We start from the raw sequence: 15503 nt of genomic DNA on the forward strand, positions 1-15503 counted from the left end.
CAGAAGATTAAAATGGTTTAGAAAGTGTTGAGACGTGTTTATAAAGAACAAAGCCATAAATAGCTACAGAAACTTAGCTAATCTTTTTTTCTTTTTAAAGATTGGCACCTGAGCTAACATCTTGCCAATCTTCTTTTTTTCCTCTTCTTATTCTTTTCCCCACAGCCCCCCAGTACATAGTTGTATATTCTAGTTGTGAGTGCCTCTGGTTGTGCTATATAGGACACCGCCTCAGCGTGTCCTGACAAGTGGTGCTATGTCCACACCCAGGATCTGAACTGGCGAAACTCCGGGCTACTGAAGGGGGAGCACGTGAATTTAACCACTTCGCCACAGGGCTGGCTCCGAAACTTAGCTAACCTTTGTTGGTGATTCTGTCCCACCTCCACCTAACCCCTTGCTTTCCTCAATTCCTAAGATTAGAGCAGCTCCTACTTCATGGGAAATTTCCATTTTCATAATAAGACAGTGAAAAATAGGATAACAAAACTACCACTTCCTGTATGTTTTCTGATACTAACTAAAAACAGCTATTACTCTGTAGGAAAGGTATATTTAGGGCAACATCATTTTTCAAAATGTGGTCATTCCTGTTAACGTTGACCTGGTATTACAGTTCCTCCTTGGTAAAAAGAAATACTTGAGGAAGCAGAATTATAGCAGCATGCTAAAATTACAGCTAAATATTAGATTGTAAGTCTGGGGTTTTATTCTTCAGACAAGCATGTGAATTAACCTCATGTCTTTCAAGTCCTTGCTCAAATGCCATCCTATTTAAAATTGCAACCTACCCCACATCCCCCTTATCCTGATTTTTTAAAATAGAACTACCTACGAAACATTATAATTTACTTACTTATTATATCTACTTCTCACTAGAATGTTAACATCAATAAATGCAAGTAGTTTTGTTTATTCACTATTTTCTTGCATTTTGGCACTAAAACAAATATTTGTTGAAAGAATTCATTGAATTATGAAATGAGTTTTCTAAGGCTAATGCCATAAGTATTAGTTAACTTAAACATATATTGTGAAATATTATTAAAGTTGTTTCCTAAAATAGTGATGTCTAAACCACCAAAAAAAGCATAAACCAAAACCCCCCCAAAAAAGCATACTTAAAAAAAAGGAGGTAACTTCCGTTAGGCAGTGGAACACACAGAAATGTTAAGTTTCTAACTTTGGAAACTACAGCAAATTCTCTAGGCATGGTCATGTGTTTGGAAATCAATATACCAGATGTATAGATAATGACTCAGTTACAGAAAGCATCATAATCGTTACTCCAGGCCTAGAAGTCAAAAGGAGAGGCCAAACTATCATATTCAAGCAAGTTGTCATATTTGAAGAGAAGCCACTAGGGGGTGGTATTGCTTCAGACACATTGAGCTCAGTTGGTCCTTTATTAAAAGTTGAGTGGACAATTCAATCCTTTTCAAATCTTATGATCCAGTAATAACCTACTAAATTTTAAAATGTGAATGTTTTAATGCAGTCCAAGCAAGCAAAACGATTTCAGAACTCCTCCTTTGACTATAAAATCACTATAAGATCGAATAAGTTCCAAACTTAAAAGCTAGAAGGAACCTCATTTCCCACCACCTCAATTATAGATTAAGAAGTAGAAACAAGCTCAGGACAGCAACCCTGGTCTTTTGACTTCTAGGCCTGGAGTAACACGATTATGATGCTTTCTATAACTGAGTCATTATCTATACATTTGGTATATTGATTTCCAAACACATGACCAAGCCTAGAGAATTTGCTGTAGTTTCCAAAGTTAGAAACTTAACATTTCTGTGTATTCCATTGCCTAATGGAAGTTACCTCCTTTTCTTTAAGTATGCTTTTTTGGGGGGGGTTTGGTGAGGAAGATTGGCCCTGAGCTAACATCGGTTGCCAATCTTTCTTTTTTTTTCCCTCCCCAAAGCTCCAGTACATAGTTGTATATCGTAGTTGTAGGTCATTCTAGTTCTTCTCTGTGGGATGCCACCACAGCATGGCTTGACGAACTGTACTAGGTCTGTGCCCAGGATCCGAACTGGCAAACCGTGGGTCACCAAAGTAGAGTGCGTGGATTTCACCACTCTGCCCCTGGGCCAGGCCCAGTAGTTACCTTCTTTTGCTCATATTTTACTCCATGAAGCAGAAACCTATGAACTATAACAAGGATAAATATATAAGTATAATAAATATAAGCTTCGGAAGGGCTTACCGTACTGTGTATTTATAATTGTATTTTAAACTAAGGAGCATTTTGAAATCATAATTAGGTGTGTGATTTTCACAAATCAAGATATGTATTGTATTTCAATTTTTTCCTTTTAATAATATGTACTTTGCCAACAGGGCAGAATTTCTCTTAAGACTAAATTTCTTTTTAACTGAGGTATAATTCATGTACAATAAAATTCAGTTTTTAAGTGTACAGTTCAGTGGTTTTTAATATATTCACAAGGTTTGCAAATATCACCACTATCTAATTCCAGAACATTTTCATCACCCCAAACAGAAACTGTATACCCGTTAAGCAATAACTCCCCACTCCTGCCTCCCCTAGCCTCTGGTAACCTCTAATCTACCTTATGTTGCTATGAATTTACCTGTTCTAGATATTTCAGGAGTGAGATCATACAATATTTGTTCTTTTGTGTCTGGCTTATTTCACTTAGCAGACTGTTTTTAAGGTTCATCCATGCTGTGGCATGTATCAAATACTTCATTCCTTTTTATAGCTGAATAATATTCTATAGTATGGCTATACCATGCTTTGTTTATCCATTCATCCAATTCATCCAATGTCCAACTGATGGACATTGGGTTGTTCCCACTTTTTGACTCTTTGAATAAAGGTGCTATGAACACTTGTGTAAAAGTTTTTGCAGGCATATATGTTTTCAGCTCTCTTGAGCATATACCTAAGAGTGGAATTGATGTGTCATATGGTAACTCTATGTTTAACTTTTGAGGAACTGCCAGACTGTCTTCCACAGCGGCTGCATTGTTTGGTGCAACTGTTTGCCACCGTTTTACATTTGCCAGCAATGTTTGAGGCTTCTTATTTCTCCACATCTTTGGCAACACTTATTTTCCACTTTTTAAAATATAGCCATCCTGGTAGTTGTGAAGTAGTAGCTCACTGTGGTTTTGATTTGAATTTTCCTGATGACTAAGGATGTTGAGCATCTTTTCATGTGCTTATTGGGTATATGTATGTTTTCTTTGGAGAAATGTCTATTTAAGTCTTTTGCCCATTTTTTGAGTTGTCTTTTTATAATTGAGCTGTAAAAGTTCTTTATGAATTCTGCATACTAGACTCTTATCAGATAGGTGTTTTACAAATACTCTTGCCAGTTCTGAGTTGTCTTTCCGATTTGTTGATAATGTCCTTTGATGCACAAAAGCTTTTAATTTTTACAAAGTCCAATTAATCATTTTTCTTTTGTGGCTTGTGCTTTGGTGTTATATCTAAGAAACTATTGCCTAGTCCAAGCTTGTGAAGATTTACACCTATATTTTCTTCTAAGAATGTTATAGATTTAACTTTTATATTTATGTCTTTGATCTATTTTTAATTCATTTTTTGTATATGGTAATGAAGTAGGAATCCAAATTCATTCTTTTGCATGTGGATATCCAGTTGTTCCAGCACCATTTGTTGAAACTATTCTTTCTACATTAAATGGTCTTGTCACCCTTGTTGAAAATCAATTCACCTTAGATGTGCAGATTTATTTCTGGACTCTCTGTTCTAGTCCATGGATGTATATGTCTATCTTTATGCCAATTGCACACTGTCTTGTAGCTCTGTAGTAGGTTTTTAAATGAGGAAGTGTGAGCTCTCCAACTTTGTTCTTCTTTTTCAAGATTGTCTTAGCTGTTCTGGGTCTTTGCATTTCCATATGAATTTTAGAATAAGCTTGTTCATTTCTGCAAGAAAAGGCAATTGGAATTTTGATAGGATTGCAATGAATCTGTAGATTAATTTGTGGAGTATTGCCATCTTAACAATTTTAAGTCTTCCAATCCGTGAATACAAGATGTCTTTCCATTTATTAAGGTTGTCTTTAATTTTTTTCAACAATGTTTTGTAGCTTTCAGTGTACAGGTCTTATACTTCTTTGGTTAAACTTATTCTGAGTATTCTGTTCTTTTTGAGACTGCGGATTCTTAACCTGGTATCCTATAACCCATAAATAGACTTCAGGGAGCCTTCAAACCTATTGAAATTGTTTCCAGAATTTTTTCTCTGTGTGCACATGCATTTTTTTTTCAGAAAGACAGTCAAGAACTTCCATCAAATTATCAAAGGCTCTGTCTGTGACACAAAACATTTAAGAATTATTCCTTTACACTGTATTAAGTGCTTTCATTCTAGATTATACATGTCAAGTTTTTTTCTTTCCCTTTATGGTAAAGATGGAGGAGGTTTAAGGGTATTAAATTTTTATCAAAAGGGTTTTATTACCTCTGAGGATGGTCCTATCACCTGGGGATGAGAATATTTATTTATTAAAACAAATTTAATCTTGAAAAATAAATGTAAGTTTGCATGAAATAAAAATTAACAATTTAGTGGCCAGCACTGTGGCAGAGTGGTTAAGTTCTATCCTCCGTTTCAGTGGCCCAGGGTTTCGCTGGTTCGGATCCTGGGTGCGGGCCTAGCACCACTCATCAAGCCACGCTGTAGTAGCATCCCACATAGCACAACTAGAAGGACCTGCAACTAGAATATACAACTATGTACTGGGGGGCTTTGGAGAGAAGAAGAAAAAAAAAGAGAAGATTGGCAACAGATGTTAGTTCAGGTGCCAATCTTTAAAAAAAATTAAAATTAAAAATTAACAATTTAGCTTTTTAAGAAAGCTTTTCATTATGAAAAAAATCAAAATACACCAATTCTAATGCACAATTTCAAAATTTCAAAAGACTTTATTGAGATACTAGTTTCAATGAACACCAATAGGTGGGTACCTAACACCCATCTATAAGTCATCAGCTTATGGCCATAGTTCGTAGTCTTTCTTGTTTCGTAATTATCCCTACCATTTGCAGCCACTCTCCCCACACCCACACACTAAATTCTCTGGAATCAGGTGCCCACACTTGGACCAATCAACTATGGCTAGGGGAATAGTGCCGCTGGAGGCTCATATTTGCTTTCACATACACCGTATGCATGAATAAGGGTGCAGGAAGGGGGAAGTGTGTAGGAGCTAGGTTGAGAACACAATAGGTATTCGCTGTAGATATTTTCTAATACCAGTATTTGTCCCCTTGGAGTGGATGTGGCTGGCATTAATTATAGTACAATATTAATGGCTCCTCCTAAACTACGGCTTGCTATGATGATCCTCTTTGTTCCTGAGAGCTGAAGAGGCAGAACTGTATCTCAGAACCTCATTCAATAGGGAGGACATAACACAAACTGCAGTAGTCCAAGGCCTATGGTCTCAGATCTTTTATAGAGACTTCCCTCTTTACCAACCCAACCCCACCCTAATCCTTCTCCCTCCCTGCCGCCCCACCCCTTCCTCCTTTTCCCACGGGCAAGACTGGCTTGTCTCTCTATCAAAGTTATTATACCGGAAGTAAGAATTCACTCTCATTGCTTTATTTCCTTCTAAATATCATTATAGGAAGTGGGAGGGGGTGGCATTTTAGTTATTTATTACTGTATAACAAACTACTCCAAACAGACTGACTTAAAACAAGAATTTATTATTTCTATGATTATGTGAGTTGTTGAGCCTTTCTTTTGCTCATCTTGCCTAGGATTGCTCATCCAGGTACATTCAGTGAGCTGGCTAGAGTAGCTGGCCAGATCTTTAGTCCTGAAGAAAAGTACACTGACCTTTGTTACCTCGTTATGGCAGTGTTCCAAGAGGGCAAACCCCAGTGTGCAAGTACTCACCAAGCCTCTGTTTACATTGCTTGCTGGTGTCCCCATGGCCAAAACAAGTTATGTGACCAAGCCCAGAGTCAGTGTGGGAGGAGAGTACACAGAGCTGGGATATTTGGAAGAATGATTTATTGGGAGCTATCATTTATAACAACTGTATTTCACAGTCTATCCTCTAGTCTCAATAATTCACATATCTCCCATGTGCAAAATATATTTACTCCCTCCCAAGACTGCAAAAGTTTCATCCAATCATGGCATTAACTTTGAAATACTGGTCTTATGATCTGCATCAAGTCTGGATACAAATGAAGGTCTTCACATTCTCAACCTACAGTGGTGAGACAGGGACAGGAAAACTACAGCGGACACTTCCATTCAATTAGGGGAGGAAGGGAAGGTGTGTGGCGGGAACTAATTCATAGAAATTGTGAAATTCTGCTAGGCACATGTTACCAAGGCCCCCTACTCTGGGAATAGGAAATACTCCTTGATTATGACCAATTCTGCCGGGAGCGGTGGTTCTCTTTCCATTGTTCTCTGTGGCTCTTAGCTCTGCCATCAAAACTCTTATTTCCATCAGGAGGAATCCTTCCTTTTCCATAAGAAATGGCACCTATTTACAAATGAGTAGCTTTTCACCTGCTTCCTGCACCTAGCATGTAGGGGACTCACAGGTCTCTTTTCATTTGGAATTGTCTTTTAGTCTAAACTGGCAGTGCTTTCACCAATATACCTCTCTTAAGACTTTTGTTGGTTGCCAAAGAATCTTATTGAAGTTTATTCCATGCTCAAAAGCCACATTCATAGTTCTTTTAGAAACAGACCTCTCTGGAAGTGTCAGATGTGGAACAACCCCTTAAAGATCCTTATAACTTCTTTTATCTACCTGAGAGGGTCTATCAGCCATTTCCTTAAATCTTCTTGAGGTATTAACAAATGCTCTTACAGCCATACCACTAATTTTCTGTTTACACTGAAGCCACTTCTTATTTTGAGATTCTTGCCAGCTGGAGAAACTTGGAATAAGGAACAGTTTTATTTTCTAACCCAGGAAGTCTGGGCCCTCTGTATTTCCCCCAAATTCTTCTTACAAACTGAACAGTTCTCTTTTTAATGCTTTTCTCTCTTCCCATACCTTATCATACTCAGCTGTAAGAGGCCAAAGGACACTTTCAGTATTCTACCTGGAAATCTACCCGCCATTTAGTTCCAAAGCCAATGCCACTTATTTTAAAATTTTGTGTACCCTACTTCTGGTGCTAATTTCTCTAACAGTTATTTATTGCTGTGTAACAAACTGCTTCAAAATTTAGGAGCTTAAAACAACAATGATTAGTATTTATGACAGTCATATGGATTGGCTGGGCAGTTCTTTTTCTGGTGTTACTTAGGGTTATCCATGCAGCTGTATTCAGCTGGCACATTGGCTAGGGTTGGTTGGTCTCTCTCTCCATGTGGTCTTTAATCCTTAAAGAAGCTAGGCCATTCTTGACATGGCCATGGCAGTACAATACACCTAGATATATACCTAAAACAAATGCATGCACATGTGCACCAAGAGGCATGTACAAGAACATGTATATGGCATTATTCATAAAAATCAAAAATTGTAAACAACCCAAATGTCTGTCAATGGTGGGATGGATATATAAATTGCAGTGTATTTACATAATGGAAAACTATATAACAATGCAAATGAAAGAACTGGAGTTGTACACAACAACATGAAGAATCTCACAAACGTATTAGTGAGCAAAAGAAGCAAGACACCAAAAAATGCATACTATGTATGATTCCATGTATATAAGTTCAAAAGCAGGGAAGACTGAACTATGATGTCATGATATTTTGGGAGGGAGGAAGGGGGTAGTGATTAGGAGGAAGCATGAGGAAAGCTTCTGGCATGTACTAATATTCTATTTCTTGACCTGACTTGCTTGCTTCTTTGATAATTCATTGAACTGCATATTTATGTTTTGTGTGCTTTTCTGTCTATACATTATGTTTCAAAAAACATTTAAAGAAACCACATGAGGCATGTGGGAAAATTATCACGCTTATCCACTGTGCAATCTTTTGGCTGGCCTTTAGGTAGTATCTACATACAAAATTTTAAATGTACATACCCCTAAAAAAAACTCCACTTCTAGGAATTGATACAGATATGCTTACCCATTTACACAGCCACATTTGTATTATACCATGCTTGCACATGCATGGAAATTCTAAAAGTTTATTGAAGGAACTCTTAAGCATAGTTGCTCTGCAGAGAAACCTGCAGATCTGAAGTACAGGGAGACTTATTTTTTATTGTATACCCTTTATACTATTTGAATTTTATACCATATGTATAGGTCATTCTTTCAATAAAAGTAAACCAGTTGTTTGTGATTTTTTTAAGAAGTTACTTGCCTAAGATCATCTGGTCAAAAGTGGCAGAGCCTGGATTTGAGCCCTATTCTATCTAACTCCAAAGCTCGTACCATCAACTGCAACTCTAAATTTTCTCGTGCAGAGTCTCTGTTTTCTCCTCCATACAGTGAACATATGTGTCTAGGTCACAAGGGTCACTTTCGAGAACCAACACGGAAGCTCTGTGATATGAACTGAGCCAAAAGGGCAGATATATAGGAGAGATTTGCCACTAAGAAATGGCATCAGTATCTGGGAATCACCCCCAGACACTCCATCCACAAGGTCTACCCAGCATGATTCATTCACTCCCTGCCAGATGATAGGTTAATGCTAGGTGTATGTGCCAGCTAGAGGAACCTACAGAAGCTGGCAGTGTGAATAGTCAGTATTAAGGGGAAAAAAGAGCAAGAGCATAATAGGTACATCTGGATGTTAAAGTTTAGCTGTTACACAATTAACTTTAGAGGAATTTAAACCACCTCACTATGCATTAACTGTAATAACCATTTATACAGGTGGTCAAATTTTGTAGAATATAGGATAGCTAGCTGTTGTTTCTGAAGTTAACAATGCGTTTAAAAAGTGAACACTTGGGGCCAGCCCTGTGGCCAAGCGGTTAGTTCGCGCCCTCCACTGCAGCAGCCCAGGGTTTCACCAGTTTGCATCCTGGGCGCAGACATGGCACCAATCATCAGGTCATGCTGAGGTGGCATCCCACATGCCACAAGTAAAAATACACAACTATGTACCAGGGGGCTTTGGGTTCTTTAGAAGAAGGAAAAATTTTTAAAAAATAAAAATCTTTAAAATAAATAAGTAAAAGTAAAAAGTGAATGCTCACCAATAAAATGTGCTACAACAGGACTTTGAAAATGGAGTTTTAAAAAAATCACCTTGGTTATTGGCATTTTTGCTGATACTGTTGCGCTAGCAGGAAAAAGAAAGTGACATTAGTGAACATAATGGTTGTGATTGAGATCACTAAAACAGCTTGTGTTACTTGCAGCTGAGAAAACAATGGCTTTGGAGCTTTCTTTAAAAACAAACAAGACGTAGCCAACCACCAACAGACAACTTGGAGCTGCACAGTCAATCCTATTGACTTCCCAGTGATTCAGATGGGTTGTTAGGAAGACCAAACATCTGATCACTCAGTTCTTCAGCCCTGCTTTTCTCTTAAACTCCAGTTCTGAATCTCCAACTCCTCGCTAGAGAATTCTTTATGGATATTCATTCAAGATCCACATGTCTAAAATCAAACATCTCTTTCCCCTAACTAAAAAGTAAAATGAACAAACAAAACCCCCAAAATCTGGTTGGCGTTCCCAACTTCCCTATTCCTCTGCTCAGTGATCCAAATTCTACCTCACTTTACTGCCTCTGGGTTAATGCAGAGTTGTTTCTTCGTCAGGCCCTCCATCAACCTCACAGTGACCAAACCCTATTCATTCTTCTTTGCTTCCTACCCTTAGACAGTAGCCACTTAACTGATCCATCCTTCTGTTTCTCCTCACTTTCAAATACCCCTAAAAACCACCATTTTGCATCTAATAAAAGTCTGGCATGTATTAGGTACTCAATAAATGTTCATTAAATAATTCATGTTAATTTCTCTATTATAAACCTTTAAAATTCATCACACAAAGATGTTTATAATTGTTGGTTACTTTTCCAGAAGACTGTGCGCTCCTTAAGGAGTAGGACCTTTCCTACTCTTCTCTGTATACCCCATGCTACCACACTGGAGTTCAATAAATATTTGTTGAAGGGATGAGGCCTGAGCAATTTTTCTGAGTGTGTGTGAGGAAGATTGGCCCTGAGCTAACATCTGTGCCAGTGTTCCTCCATTTTGTATGTGGGATGCTTCCACAGCTTGGCTGGATGAGCAGTGTGTAGGTCCATACCTAGGATCTGGGCCCATGAACCCTGGGCTGCCAAAGCAGACTGCATGAACTTAACCACTACACCAGCCTGAGCTTCTTAACTTGGGAATTCAAATACTTCCACAATCAGATCCAACTGACTACCTCTCTCTAATTCAAGCAAACATTGTGGAATTGAGGGGGAAACTCACTGTTTCCAGAGCTCTCTAGATTTGATGAGGTTAGCATTACTATCGGGGAAGCCATCCAAACAATCTGTAGTTCAGATTCCTCTGCAAAATGAAGGATCAGCCTAGATCAAAGCTTCTCAGACTTCTCAGAGTTCAATGTATATACAAAGCACCAAAAGACCTTAAACATGCCGAATAAGTTTCTGATTCTGCATTTCTATAACCTCCCAGAGGATGCTAATGTTACCAGTCTACAGACAACCCTTCAAGTGATTATAAAGTTCTCTGCTCTATGACCTGTTTACTGTCTTCTGGACATGCTTTCTGCCTGACTGACATTATAAGGTTTTGTGTATTGCTTCTCTTCCCTGGGATGCTTTCTCCATTTGTTTCCCCTATATGAATCCAACCTATCTTTTCAGGCTCTTTCTCCGAGCAAAGCCTTCCCTGACTACTCTAGCGCCCCTCCTCCTCAGCCTTTGGTTTCCATCTATTAAAGTATCCATTGTTGATGCTTGGAGTTTGACCCATCATCTACATGCAATTATTAGTTATCATTGTGTGTGCGCAAATATCCAATTACATACTTTTTCTTTCCTATAAGGCTTAGCACAATACCTCACACATAGTAAGTACTCAACAAATTGCTGTTGAATAAATGAAGGAATGAATGAATGAATGACTCACTTCAGAATTACTACTCCAGAGAGAAGTCAAATGTTTTACTGTTTTATATTGTTGTTTTCCAGAACACGGAGGAAAGAGTCAGTGTGGAATTTCCCTAGTCTACTCAAATGAGGCAGACCGATCTAAACAACAATTTGATCTATACATATGTTAATGATATTAAAATATCTAAAATGGGTTTATATTATAATTCAAATTTCTCTCTTCAGTGTCTGGGACAATAAATTTCGCTACTGCCGTTTCTGTCCCATTTTCCAAAACCAAATACACATCGTATATTATGCATGAGAACTTGACATTATATAGATTAAAAGATTAGTCCTATAGAGTATGATTTGGTATTACATCATGATTTCAATAGCCTGGTTAAACAACTTACTTTATACTAAATATCATGTTGCATATCAAATAATGAAGTGAACTCCCTGCCTGGTGAAAAACAAAGAATCTTTATTATTGATATAGAGAAGTTCTTTTAAAGTTAAAATAAGGAAGTTCTTTGAATATTGCCTAACTCACTATTGTGGGAAAAAAGTTAGAAGCATTCCAGAACATACCACTCTATTTTGCATTTCTATTAAACATTTTTTTATCAACTTGCAATATTTGTTTTGTAAAACAAACTTTAACCCAAATATCAATTTATCATTTTTGACAGTAGAAAAGAGCTATATCGTGTATTATAAAATTCTTGACCAGATAGAAGTTTTGGTTGTAAGTTATTAAACTGTAAAATCTTTTGGTAACCTGTGAAGTGCCCCCTCCGCATGTAAAGCGTTTTAATTATTATTATGCATAAAGTATAACATTTCTGGAAAATATGAGTTAAATGAGTACACCTCATAAAAGTACTGTATCACTTGAACAGCAGATTTGAAGCACAATGAATACTATTCTTAGTAAAGTCTCATAATTTAAAACAGTTTGTTTTATTTAAATTTCAAAGGATTTCCATTCTTAGCTTAGTTTACCCACCTCTGATGGAAACTTCTCTTCACAAAATAATAAGGTGAAAATCCTCAGAAAACAGACATTAATACTGATTTTTAATTATCTTTGTTTTATTTAGTTCTTTATCTTCTGATAAATTATTAATGGGAGGAAGTTATTTTTAATTCAGGTTTTGCAAAGCTCTCTGTCACCTCCTAATGTGAGTTCATCAGAATGGAGTGACATATGGTATACAATTGGTAGAAACCAAAGGGTTAAGCAGGCATGGCATTTTTATAGGATTATTTGATCTAGAAGAATGTCAGAGATCATCTGGGCCAGTCTCCTTGCTTTATAAGTGGGGACTCTGTGACCCTGAGGTCCCCCAGCTCGTTAGTAACAGAGTCAAGCTCGAACTCTTCTCCTTCTCTTCAGCCTATGGTTCTTTCCACCTTGTTAAGTGAGGCATGGGAAAACTAAGAATAGTCAGAACATCAAGAAACACAAGTAGGTAAACGAGGTAACACAGTCTCTTCTAGAGTGGCTGGGAAGCCCTGCCATTTTATCCACACTCCAGTCAAGTCTCACTGGTTTGTCATCTTTGAGATACTCAAACTTCAACCAGTGACTGGAAATTACCAGATTGTTAATTATACAAATAGAACTTCTCTAAATGTGTTTTATTATCTATATTTGTCCCTGGATGTCCACGTTTTTCAAAAAGGAAAACAAACGTTAACTTTCTCCCACAAATCCTCACTTGTGTTGTATGCTCTTCGTTTTCATCATATGTGCTTTCTAATAGCATTTATCAAGCATTTACTTTGGGTCAGTCAGTGTGCTAATGGCTTCAACTGCATTACTTCATTCAATCTCCATAAATAATCCTATAAAGTAGGTACTATTTTTCTCCCACATTTTAAAGGTAATGAAATTGAAGCTTAGATATGTTAAGCAATTTACCTAAGGTGCATAACTAGTAAGCAGCAGAGCTAAGATAGGATCCCAAGCTGTTTGACAGCAAAGCCAGACCTCTTAAGCACAATTGCTGTGTTCTGCTTCTGGAAAAGAACTGATCTACCCATAATAAGAAACTTCCTTATTAAAAAAAGAGAAAATAGGGCCAGACCGGTAACACACTGGTTAAGTTCAAGGCGCTCTGCTTCAGCAGCCCCGGGTTCCCTGGTTTGGATCCCAGGCATGGACCTACGCATCACTTATAAAGCCATGGTGTGGCAGGTGTCCTACGTATAAAGTAGAGGAAGATGGGCACAGATGTTAGCTCAGGTCCAATCTTCCTTAGCAAAAAAGAGGAGGATTGGTGGTAAATGTTAGCTCAGGGCTAATCTTCCTCAAAAAAAAAAAAAAGAATATATATATATATGCCAAAATGTTTACACATCATTTTCTAAATGATGTGTTCTTTTCCTTTTATTTCAGAGATAATAATAGTCAACATGGGAAAGTTTAGACTAACTTACCAGTCGTTTTCAATTACAATTTTATTTTTTGCAATGCATAGTTTTTTAAAGTTATATATATAATAAATATATAATAAATAACATATTTATAATAAGAAATATATATTTCCAAAAAGGAAATTCAAACAGAACAAAAGGGTAAAGAATGAAAAGTCTCTTACCCACCCTGACTTTCACACCCAGAGTCACCTTCTCAGAATTAATTACTATTAAATTGTCTTGTGTATCCTTCATGTATTCTATGCACATATACATATATATGAATATTTCCTTTAATATTGACGGTAGCATAATATTTACACTATTCTGTATCTTTCTATACTTTATAATAATAGATCTTGGCAAATATTCTATATCAATACATGTAGACTTACCTCATTCTTTTTAACAAAATATTTAAGCAAATGTTCTGTTGGGGAGGCGTGGCAGAAGAAAGTGAAATGAAAAGGTAGAAATTTGTTAACTAGGGGCTGGCCCCGTGGTCCACTGGTTAGGTTCACACGCTCCACTTCTGTGGCCCAGGGCTTCGCCGGTGCAGATTCTGAGTGTGGACACAGCACTGCTCATCAGGCCATGCTGAGGTGGTGTCCCACATAGCAGAGCCAGAAGGACCTACAACTAGAATATACAACTATGTACTGGTGGGGTTTGAGGAGAACAAGAAAAAAAAGAAAGAAGATTGGCAAGAGATGTTAGCTCAGGTGCCAATCTTAAACGAATAAAAAATAAAAACATGAAATTCATTAACAGTAGTAAAAATGTAAAAGTAAACTTAGGCTCTATGTTCCACATGTGACAATAAGATTCCTAGATTCCTAGCTCCTGTGGAAATCCCACAGATATGTCCTCTCAGCCTCCACATAAAGGGGAGAAATACAGGTGCACCCTCTGGTGCCATCACACAGGGAGGTTCACACTGTGCTGTCACTGTACCACACAAGACTGCAACGCATCCCTTCCCCCACCATATCCCACCAAAACTTTTGTGTCAGAACAACTTATCCAATTCTTGGATTTGACATGATGCACAGGCTCTTCAAATCTGAGTGATAAACAACAGGCAACACTCGAAATTGGCTTTCTTCTCCAGTAGCTAAGTAACTTCCTTGGAATACACCTTCCTAGGAGACTCCTGAGTCTTTCATGCAAGCAGATCTCTGGTAGACCGTCTCCAGCTAAAGGGCAACCATTCCCAGTTGGGTCTCAAACCATTTAATGAAACTACATTCCTTGGCTCAAGGTGAGTTACCCCACCCCTAAAAACACACAATGAGGCACTCTTAGAGCCCTCACGCGAGCCTATTGACACGCATGGAGAAAAGGGATTTTTATTAATGGACATCAAAGTTGAATTTTGATAATGGACATAAAAAGTGATCTTATTGTTATCATTTACAGCTGAGGAAAGTGAGGATAAGTACCATAGGTGGAAATAGTGGGTCTGGGTTGTTCAAGCAGAGGATGGATATTAGCCGATATTAAAGTCTTCTGTTTTTCCAGACAGCCCCTGCAGGGTTGGGAAACCCCTCCATCCACAGCCATTCCAAGCACAATCTGTATTCAAACTCCTGTTAAATTCTAAGCCCAGGGCTGGCCCAGTGGTGCAGTGGTTAAGTGCGCACGTTCCGCTTTGGTGACCTGGGGGTTCACGGGTTCAGATCCCGGGTGCGGACAGGGCACTGCTTGACAAGCCATGCTGTGGTAGGCGTCCCACATATAAAGTAGAGGAAGAAGGGCACAGATGTTAGCTCAGGGCTAATCTTCCTCAAAAAAAAAAAATTGTAAGCTCATCAGGTGTGTGCTCCTAGATACTACACAAGTTTGATTACTTATTCATCCATTCATTGAACAAATATTCATCGAGCCCTGGCAATAGGCTGGCCACTGTGCTTAGTTCTGGTGGCAGAACATGTCACATTCAACACATAATCAAATAAACAAACAAGATACCCATAGATTGCAATAAATGCTGTGGAGGAAATGGGTAGGGTAATGTGATAAAATGTAACTACCTAGGGAGAAGGGGCTA

Source organism: Equus caballus, chromosome 28 (genome assembly GCF_041296265.1).
Source record: "Equus caballus isolate H_3958 breed thoroughbred chromosome 28, TB-T2T, whole genome shotgun sequence".
In the NCBI taxonomy this organism is placed as follows: domain Eukaryota; kingdom Metazoa; phylum Chordata; class Mammalia; order Perissodactyla; family Equidae; genus Equus; species Equus caballus.